This window comes from Phoca vitulina, unplaced genomic scaffold (genome assembly GCF_004348235.1).
Source record: "Phoca vitulina isolate PV1807 unplaced genomic scaffold, GSC_HSeal_1.0 scaffold80, whole genome shotgun sequence".
Taxonomy (NCBI): Eukaryota; Metazoa; Chordata; class Mammalia; order Carnivora; family Phocidae; genus Phoca; species Phoca vitulina.
The window spans coordinates 2241703-2251417 of NW_022589783.1; the positions used below are offsets into that span (position 1 = coordinate 2241703).

The 9715-nt window shown below is 42.6% G+C and overlaps 1 long non-coding RNA gene across 2 annotated transcripts; it reads left to right on the forward strand.

Annotated features, from left to right (window-relative positions):
• Nucleotides 1–4847: 4847 nt before the first annotated feature.
• LOC116625602 lies at nucleotides 4848–8819 on the forward strand. 2 transcript variants are annotated; one of them, XR_004298114.1, is made up of 4 exons: nucleotides 4848–5405; nucleotides 5976–6052; nucleotides 6973–7066; nucleotides 7890–8819. It is a non-coding gene; the product is annotated as an uncharacterized LOC116625602 (long non-coding RNA). The 2 variants fall into 2 exon arrangements; XR_004298115.1 differs by lacking the exon at nucleotides 6973–7066.
• Nucleotides 8820–9715: the final 896 nt, after the last annotated feature.

Below are 9715 nucleotides of genomic sequence, written 5' to 3' on the forward strand. Positions count from 1 at the left end.
TGAGTTAAATAAAACATTAGTATAATTTTTTAAATGAATGTGAAAGACATTTTGGATAAACAAGCACTAGGAAAATTCATGTGCAGCATACTCACACTAATAAATGCTAAAGGAAGTTCTTCAGATTAAAGAGAAATAACAGGTGGTAATTGGATCTAGAAGATTTAATGAACATCACTAGAAATGGTAAATACGTGGGTAAATGCTATATTGATATTTTTCTTCTCTTAAACTTAAAGAAGACAAAAGAATATTTAAAAATACAAATTATAAAACTATTCTATCATGAATGCAGATGTAATATATATGAAAACAATAGTACATGGGGGGAGGAAACTATAGTATTGTAAGATCCCTATATTTTACATTAAGTAATACAGTATTAAATATAAATAAATATCTGTAATAAATTATAGATGTACATTGTAATCTCTAGAGCAACCACTAAAAAAATTTAAATATGGCTAAAAAGCCTTTACAGAAATTAAAATAGAATGCCAAAAAAACCTGTGATTAACCTAAAAGAAGGCAAGAAAGGAGAAACTGAGAAACCAAAAACAGAAAGATAAATAGAAAACAAAGAGTTAAATGGTAGACCTAAATTGAACCATAGTAATACTTGGTAGAAATATAAATGACTAAAACACCAGTGAAAAGGCATAGATTGTTGGATTTGATAAAAAAGCAAGGTCAACTGTATGTTGTCTTAAGAGATACACTTTAGATTTATATATATTTAAATTTAGTGTGTGTGTGTTTATGTAAATATACTGCAAAGAGTAATCATTAAAAATTAGAGTAGCTACAGTAATACTAGGCAAAATGGACTTTGAGACAAAGCATATTACCAAAAGTAAAGAAGGACATTTTATAATAATGAAAAGCTATGTCAGCAAGACATAACTAAAAATTTATATAAACTTAGTAACAGAGATTCAAAATACATGCACCAAAAAAATTAGAGGAGAGAGATAAATGCAGTATCATAATAAAATTCTGTTCTCAATAATATATAAAAACGAGACAAAAAGTCAGTAAAGATATAAGATCCAAATAATAAATGACGATTATAAATTGATACATTTATAAATCTATACATTTAAATTATAAATCTAAGTTATAGGATCTAAATGACTTAATCGACATTTATGGAAACTCCACTCAACACTGCAGAATCCATGTTATTTTCAAGCATATATGGAATGCTTATCACAGTAATTCACATGCTGAGCCATAAAACAATACTTAATCAATTTCAAGAGATTGAAATATTACAGAATCTGTCTTATAGCCACAATGGAATTGCATTTGAAATCAATAAGAATAAGAGCTCTAAAAAAACAACAAATATTTATGTTAAATGATGAACTTCAAGAAAACTGAAATGTCAATGAAGAAATCACAGTGGAAAAGAGAGAATTCAAACTGAATGAAAATGAAAATACTACATATAAAATCTTATGGAGCATAGTTGAAACTGTGCTTAGAGGGAAATTTATAACTCCAAAATGTTTATTTTAGAAAGGAAGTGATTTCAATGAATGATCTAATTTCCCACTTTAAGAAACTAGAGAAAAAATGAGCGTGTGAAACCCAAAGTCAGTGTAAGGAGGAAAATGATAGAGGTAGGAGCAGAAATAACTGAAACAGGAAGGGACAAAAACAATGGAGAACATAACACCCAACGAGGCCTTTGAAAATATTAATACAATTAGTAAATCCCTGGCTATAACAGCTCAGAAAAAAGAGAAAACATAAATTAATAATATCAGTAATGAAAGAGGGAAGATCATTATAGATCTTACAGGCATTAAAAGTATAATAAGGAGATATTATAAACAACTTTCTGCCAATACATTTAATAAATTTATTGATAATTTGTCAATAAATGACAAATTGAAATGGACAAGTTCCTTAAAAAGTATAACCTATCAAAAATGACATAAGAAAAAAGAAAAAATCTGAATAGTTTTATATCTATCAAAGACCTTAAACTTTCTCAGAATAGTTTCCCACAAAGAGAACTCTAGGCACAGATGGTTTCACTAGTGAATTCTTTCAAACACCTAAGGAAGAAATATTACCAATCCTGCAAAATTCTTTCAGAAAACAAAGAGCACTGGGTGTTACACGCAACTAATGATTTGTTGAAAATGACATCAAAAACTAATGCTGTACTATATATTGGCTAATTGAACATAAAAAATAAATTAATTAAAAAAAAAGAAGATGTGGCATATAGACAATGGAATATTACTCAGCCATAAAAACGACGTTTTACCATTTGTAATGACAGGGATGGAGCTGAGCAAAATAAGTCAGGTGGAGAAAGAAATACCATATGATTTCACTCATATGTGGAATTTAAAAAGCAAAACAGATGAACACAGGGGAAAGAAAAAAAAGAGGGAGGCAAACCATAACAGAGAACACACTGAGGGTTGCTGGAGGGGAGGTGGGCGGGGGATGGGCTAAATGGGGGATGGGTATTAAGGAGGGCATTTGTTGGGATGAACACTGGGTGTTATATGTAAGTGATGAATTACTAAATTCTACTCCTGAAACTAATATTACACTGTATGTTAACCAACTGGAATTTAAATAAAAACTTACAAAAATAAATTTAAAAAAATACAAAAAAAAAAAAAGAAAATAGAGAAAGAAAAGTTTCAACTCGTTTTATGAGGGTAGTATAATTGTGACACCAAAGCCTGACAAAGGAATCACGGAAAGAGAAAATGGTAGACCACTATCTCTTAGGAACATACATGATAAAATCTTTAACAAGGTGGCAGTGCACTGGATCCCACAATACATTAAAAGGATACATCATGGCCAGATGAGCTTTATCCTATGAATATAAACTTGGTTTAATGTTTGAAAATCAATATATTCCACCATAGCCATTGAATAAAGAAGAAAGAGTGTATTTATCTCAATAGATGCAGAAAAAACATTGATAAAAACTAAAACCCCTGAGAGATAAAAACGTCCTCAATTGGGTGAGACGCGGCCACAAAGACCCTCATGTAACATAACACTCCATGTTGAAAGACTGGATGCTTTTCCCCAAGATTGGGAACAAGTCAAAGAGGCCTGCTATCATCACTTCCATTCAGCATTGTGCTGGTGGTCCTCACCAGTGTAGGAGGGTGGGAAAAAGAAAAAGCATATGAATTAGCAGGGAAGAAGTAAAACTGTCCTGTTCATAGACAACCTGATTGTTTGCATAGAAAATTCTAAATTGTTGACAACAACATCAGCTTATTAGGATACATATGTGTATTTAACAAAGTCTTGGGATAAAAGGTCAATGTTCAAAAATGCATTTGAATTTCTGTATACTAGCAGCAAACAATTGGAAAATAAAATAAAAAATTCAGGTGTAATTGTGCCCAAAAAGCATAAAATCACTCCCCTCTCCCAGAGATACACCCCTTTGTGGATGACTGGCATTGTTACAGGGTGGAAGGAAAAGAGGACATTGATTTTCAACTTTTGACAATCCAAATAGGATTTTTATGATGACAGAATAATCATGAATTCCGGGCTTTGTCAAGAGAGGAAACCTTTTCTGAGGTCCTTTATTCCCATTAGGCTACCGAAGCAGGTCGGTGGAGCAGACCACACGTGCCGGGTGGGGGAGGCCCAGCTCAGAAGGCACAGGGCGTGAGGAGAAGAGCTGAGTGTTTCTGACCCACAGGCTGTGGAAAGGAGGGAGGAGGAGAGCGGCGATTGGGCAGACGGAAGGCTCTGCCCCCTCACTTGCCTCCACGGGCTTAAGGGCCCAGAGAGCACTGTGTGCAGGAGAATCAAGAGCAGGGGCATTCACCCCCCTGTCTCCCCACCGAGCTCTGGGAGGGGCTTTCCTTTGTCTTGGTGCCAGGGCCAACATGGCGCCGTAGCATGGTGTGGATGTGGCCGGGGGGTGGGGGGTGCATGAGCCTGAGGCCACACTCCAGGCTTTCCCATGGTCGCAGGGGGAGAAGGGGAATCCAGTCGTCGCCCTGGGTCCTGCTGAAGGGATACAGAGGGGCTGGATGCGTCAGTGTGGGGGCAGAGCCTTGGGACCAAGAAGAGCCATTTGAATGGGGTTTTCATAGCCGGTTACAGCTCAGCGGTTACCAGCCCAGGGCCCCAGGCGGATGAGCCTGCAATGCTGGGACCAGCGGTGGTCCAGAGGACCCCCAGTGGTACCAGGACCCTTTCATTCCTGTTGCTGTCAGGTCACAGAAACTGCAGACATCGTAGAAATGCTTACCCCATAGACAGGACTGAAACAGGGGAGCCCAGATGACATCGGGAGCTGTTTTGATCTGTGGCCCTCACCCCACCCTGCTCTGGCCACAGCACACAGACTCCCCTGCTGGCTCTTGCCCTCGAGGGAGGGCAGACTCGGAAGGAGCCGAGCAGCTTGAGCATCAGATCCAAGTGTTGGCCTTGCTGCATCTCGTCTAGCTTCTTAGGGATTCAGTCAACATTTGGCATATTCCTATCCTACTACAGCCAGCCCTGCACGCACTGGAAAACGGTCTGATGCCCCGGTCTCACTTTTCCCAGTGGACTCTCCAGGGTTCTGAGGGCACGGGCATAGATTTTTTTTATGTTTATTTTAGCAAATAGCAATCAGCATAATACCACCCAAATAAATGCCCAATAAATATTAGCTGATGGAAGGGACATGCAAGGAAATGTATAATTGGAGGTTTGTTTGGCTGGGAACCTACATTTCCCAAGCTAAGACAGCGCTGCTGCTTTCTCAGGGGTGAAGTGTGGCCCACAAAACAGGGCCTTTTTTTTTTTTTTTGTATTTCTTTCATACATTTAATGAAAGAACGTATCTTTAATGATGCTGATGTGAAATGTGTCATCCCACGATGGCATTAAGTAGCTGATTTATTTAAATATTTCCAAGTTCCTTGTGTTCCAAACATCATCTCTGAAAGGGGCTGAAGTTGTAGTATTAGATGACGTCGTTCTAAATGGAGAGGCGTTTTAGTGAAATATTTTGTGTATAGGGCTGCTGTGTGGAAAGTAGATCATAATACCCAACAAATGACCATGTTCCACTTTTGAAAGCCATCTCAGAGAAGTGTTTCTCTATAACTCAGACATCCAACCAGTGTGAGTGGGATTCTTCCCAAGGTTCTGGGCACAGGTCGAGACACGTGGCCCGCTCCTGAGGGGTCCTTGTCTCCTTGCCTCACACAGGTGCAGGAGGGCGGCGTGCTCTTGTTGAGGCGGTGCCCACTCACCGCCGCACAGCCGGGGACCTGAGCGGCGAGCCTGTGTCTGGTCCTGCCTCACGGACCCACAGGAAGATGGTCCTGAGCGATGCTGTCGGTTACCAGCAATGCACATCTTCACCTGGACCCAGCAGGCTGAGGCGTACCCAGTCGCCCCTTGTAAGTTACAAAACTTCAGAAAAGGACATAAAAATTTTGAAATGTGTTCCCCCGCATAAAAATCATCCCCATAAAAATTTATTTGCAGCTGTGCCTCAATGCTGATAGATTTATCGCATAAACCAGGGATCAGTAAACACTGTGTACCCTATAAAGAGCTGAACAAGTCCTTGCTCATCACGGCTCTTAATTGCAAAGCCCCACAAACTGAATCACCAACCGCAAGGGAGTCTCTGTGTTTGACATAGGTGCTCCTGTCCTTGTTTTTCCACCTGTTAAAATGAAAGATTCTTGGAATATCTAATATGTAAAGCTTGTTTATGATGCAAATACACAGATGCCCTTTCATCTCCCAAAGGCTTTGATGTCGTGATACGGGCCTTTTAGCGCCACCTCCTTGCAGACGCACGCACTGGAGATGTTATCTGGTTCGCAAACTTGTGTGCCCAGTGTAAATATGTGGGAACTAATTACGGGATGCTTCTGCCTCCAGTACGTTTTATGAGGAATTGGGCCACTTCTAAGTTAATAGAAAGATGAGAAGAGTTTGTGGATTCGTTTTTCTTTAAGGTTTGGGAGCTGTGTCTAGAGCACCGAGGTGAGGGAAGCCTGCTGAGACAGGAAAAGTAGGCAGCTCTGGACGGCAGGTGAGTCCTGCTGGGGATGTTCGTCCACGGATCTGGCCGTTCATCTACAGAGATGGTAGTTTCCTCTCCTGCTCAGATGGGACAGATCGTTTTGTTTTAATACATATTCAATTAAGAAGCTCAGTTTTCTCTCCGCCACAGTCCTGGGTTTCAACTCGGGTTAGCGTCTCCCCGAATAGTGCAAGTGCACCTGCCTGGGCCCCACCCCAGAACATTTAAATTAAAAAAAAAAAGTCTCAGGCACAGGCCTTTAAAAAGCGTGGCTTTTTAAAGGACTCCTGGGTCATCCTAGTGCACGGCCAGGGTTAACAACCACAGATTTACTGGACCACGTTATGTCTTAATGTCATTTTTATTCATTTAAAAATATTCTTACTATTCAAATGCTTCTGAGCACAGATGCATAAAGAAACCTACATTTCCCAAGCTAAAAAAACCCGGAAACAATAGTTAATACATTCTTTTTTGTTCATTAGATAATCTTTGAATAAATAAATTTAAAGTTGAATAAAAGCTGGGTAAATATGCCAAAATTTAATTGTAACTGCTTCGATTTCTCCTGAAATGGCTGTTAACATGCGTGACCAAAATAGAATTTTAAAGAGAGAATACTAATTAATTAATTTCTGTAAAGAGAGACAGACAAGATTGTGGGAGTGAGGAAACTCCTAACATTCTAGCTCCCTGGAAATTTTCTCTCAAACTTTGTTCTCATTCATTTTAAAGTCTGGAAAGTATATTCTTTAATCACCCTTTGTCCAGAATTAAAGCAGCCCAGAAGTTGATGTAACTCATTAAAGTATCAGCTAATGAAAATAATGCTGATCCTAGAACATTTGAAATGGAGTTTCACGGATTTATCAGGAGTCAGGGAAGATTTAAGCCTCTCTTTTAAACGTGCTGTATTTATGGGACTACAGGTTTTCTCTCCAAACTGACGCCCTGCGTGCATGGCACAGGGTCCGAGATGAGGCTCTTGGATCATTCTCAGATGATGCAGTTACATCATGTTTGGTATGATTTTAGGGCTAAGTGTATCTTATTATATTCTCATTTTGTAAAAGCTGGTCTTCTGCATATATTTTTTACTGACCCGAATGTTTAATTAATTAGAATACCCCATCTTACCATCATCCTGCATAATGAGAGTTTACTGTACAGCTATTTTTGGTAGCCTGAATGAGTGGAAAGCTATTCACAATGATGAGTACCTGAATCCGCTGATTGTAGACGTGGGTAATTCACAATATCCCATCAGTGGTGATGGGGAGCAGACAAGCTAATTGGCCCACTTAAGGGATGGAGCTCCCCAAAGAGGGCTGTCTTTCATGGTTCAAGTTCCATTAATCAACAAATACTCGTTGAGCTCCCGCTGTGTGCCTAGCATGATGTTAGAGATGCCACAGTGCAGGGCAGGAATCAGGGCCACGTCCTACAGCATCCTCTGATTCAGCTGGAGCACCAGACATGCACATACGATGCTTCCAGGAAAAAATAGAGTGTTTATGAAAACGATCACCGTATATACTCGGGAAAGGAAGTGCTCCCTTGCACTGCGTAGGCGAAAGGAATAAAGGAGTATGGAATAAGACAACAGCTACAGGCCCCACGGGGATCACAAGGTGCAGAGCCCAATAAAAGCGGCCTTAGCACAGAAGATAAGATGTGCCCTCATGCACGGTTGCCTGAAATGTTCCTGTCTCAGATAAGGAGTCGCTGCCAACACTCTTTCTAGTTCCTGTAAAGCAAAGTTGTCCCCTCCAGTTGTGCGGATTTGGGCTTTTGTTCTGTTCTGTTTGGTTTGCATTTCCCATTCACCCTGAGATTTTGCTCCCAGGAACGCAGAATGGGTGCAGTTTAGATCTGGACCCCAGAGTCAGTGCATCGATGTCGGGGTCTGAAGCACAACGAGGAGGGACCAGCCGCTTCCATTCGACGAGGCCTTGGAAGTCTGCCTGCGAGGCTAGACCCACTCATGCTTCAAATGTGTGAGTTTTTGCAAATATTTTCGTTCACTTACAGGTCCCAGGCTAAAGTCAAAATAATATTCACTGTCTGAAGAGAACCTGTGTTTCCCTGAGGTTGTGGGCAGGCCGTGTCCTTGCGTGTGCAGGAGAAGGTGGGGCAGGGAGAAGGGACAGGTGCCTTGTGCTTCGGGTCCATCCCACCACATACAGACCTGGCTGCTTTCATGGTCCGAAGCTTCACGAAGCCCGGGGCCTGTCCAGACCTCCCAGGCAGGGAGAGTGAAGGAGGAGGTGGCCGCTGCCCCCTTTGGACATCACCCGAATAACTTTCTGTCCATGATGTTTGTGAAAACACTTCTCCTTAGAAGAGCACACCCATGTCGCAGTGGCCATTCGTCTGTGTAGCCACAAGGAATCCGTGGCTGAGGGGTGGTGCCTGTGGGTTTTGTTCTCCCTCCTTCCAGGTTTGGGGTGGGACGAGGGACGGCTCGCAGTACCCCATCCAGCGGTTGCATTGTATTGCACTGAATCTGACAACATTCTCTGGTCGCATAAACCCTATTTGCACCAACCTCGTGCTAAAACAGTGAGAATTGAACTAAACTTAATGGCAGGTTTTAAAAAGATCAGAATAAAGGTAACATGAGGCAGAAACTATTTCAAGTAACACTTGATAGTCTGCATCGGAACTTTCACTGGAAGGAAACTATTCTGCCAAAAAGTGATTAGTTCCCTCCAAGATGGTCTCTCATTTTTAAATTCAGCATCACAATGCAATATGTTACCCCTCCTTTGATTTCATCCCCACTTCTCTCTCCCACTTGGGCTCATTTCACATACTTGTGATTTGATTTACAAATTTTCGATTGGGTTTTAGAGGCATTATGCAGTCCGCGCGGGTGCCAAAATACCCATCACCAGTTTCTCCGTTCAGCTTTTCTCGGATCACTTGTCATCCTATATTCCTGTCGGGACACCGCCTAGCGCTCACTGATAATCTCACCGTGGGGCTTAAGTGGCAGAGGCGAGGTTTGAGCCAGACCCAGACGGCACAGGCGGCCTTTGTCGCTCGGGCGCCCTGTGTCCTGAGAGCGTGTGGCCATGCGGGCGCCCAGAGTGGCCCGTGCCCACCCTTGCGGACGCTGTGCATTTCGTATGTGATTTTGTCTGTCTTGTCCGTTCAGGCAAGTCTGTGTCACAAGCCTTCGGATCCTCGGGAGGAAAGACCTACAAGGCGGTGGGTCAAAAGTAGGAAGTCGGGCGCAGAGTGAGGCTGCTGAGGTTGGCGGAGAATAGCAGTCAGCGGCGGGAACGCGCCGCCCTCTGGCCTGCAGCAGAGGCCGAGCTGGCCTCCCTAGGGGAGAACACTTGACGTCTCTGTGCTTACTCTGTCTCACTCGACTCGCTCCCTGGGCTGGTGGGAAGGTGGAGGGACGTGCTGGGGGAGAGCGGGTCCGCGCCGGCCGAGATGGCGCTGTTGACTCTGTCCCCACAGTTTGGCGAAGTGAGGGGTGATGGGATGCCGCCCACGCCGGTGTCGTCCCAGCTTCTTCCTTCCCTCTGGGCACCTCTGCCACTCCAGAATCTGAGGTGCAAACGACAGTACCTGCCTGCCCCTCCCAGGTGAGGCCTGTGTCTACACAGGCTGCTCTCTCACAGGACCCCCCTGGGTGGGGGCAGGACACCCTAGCTCCAC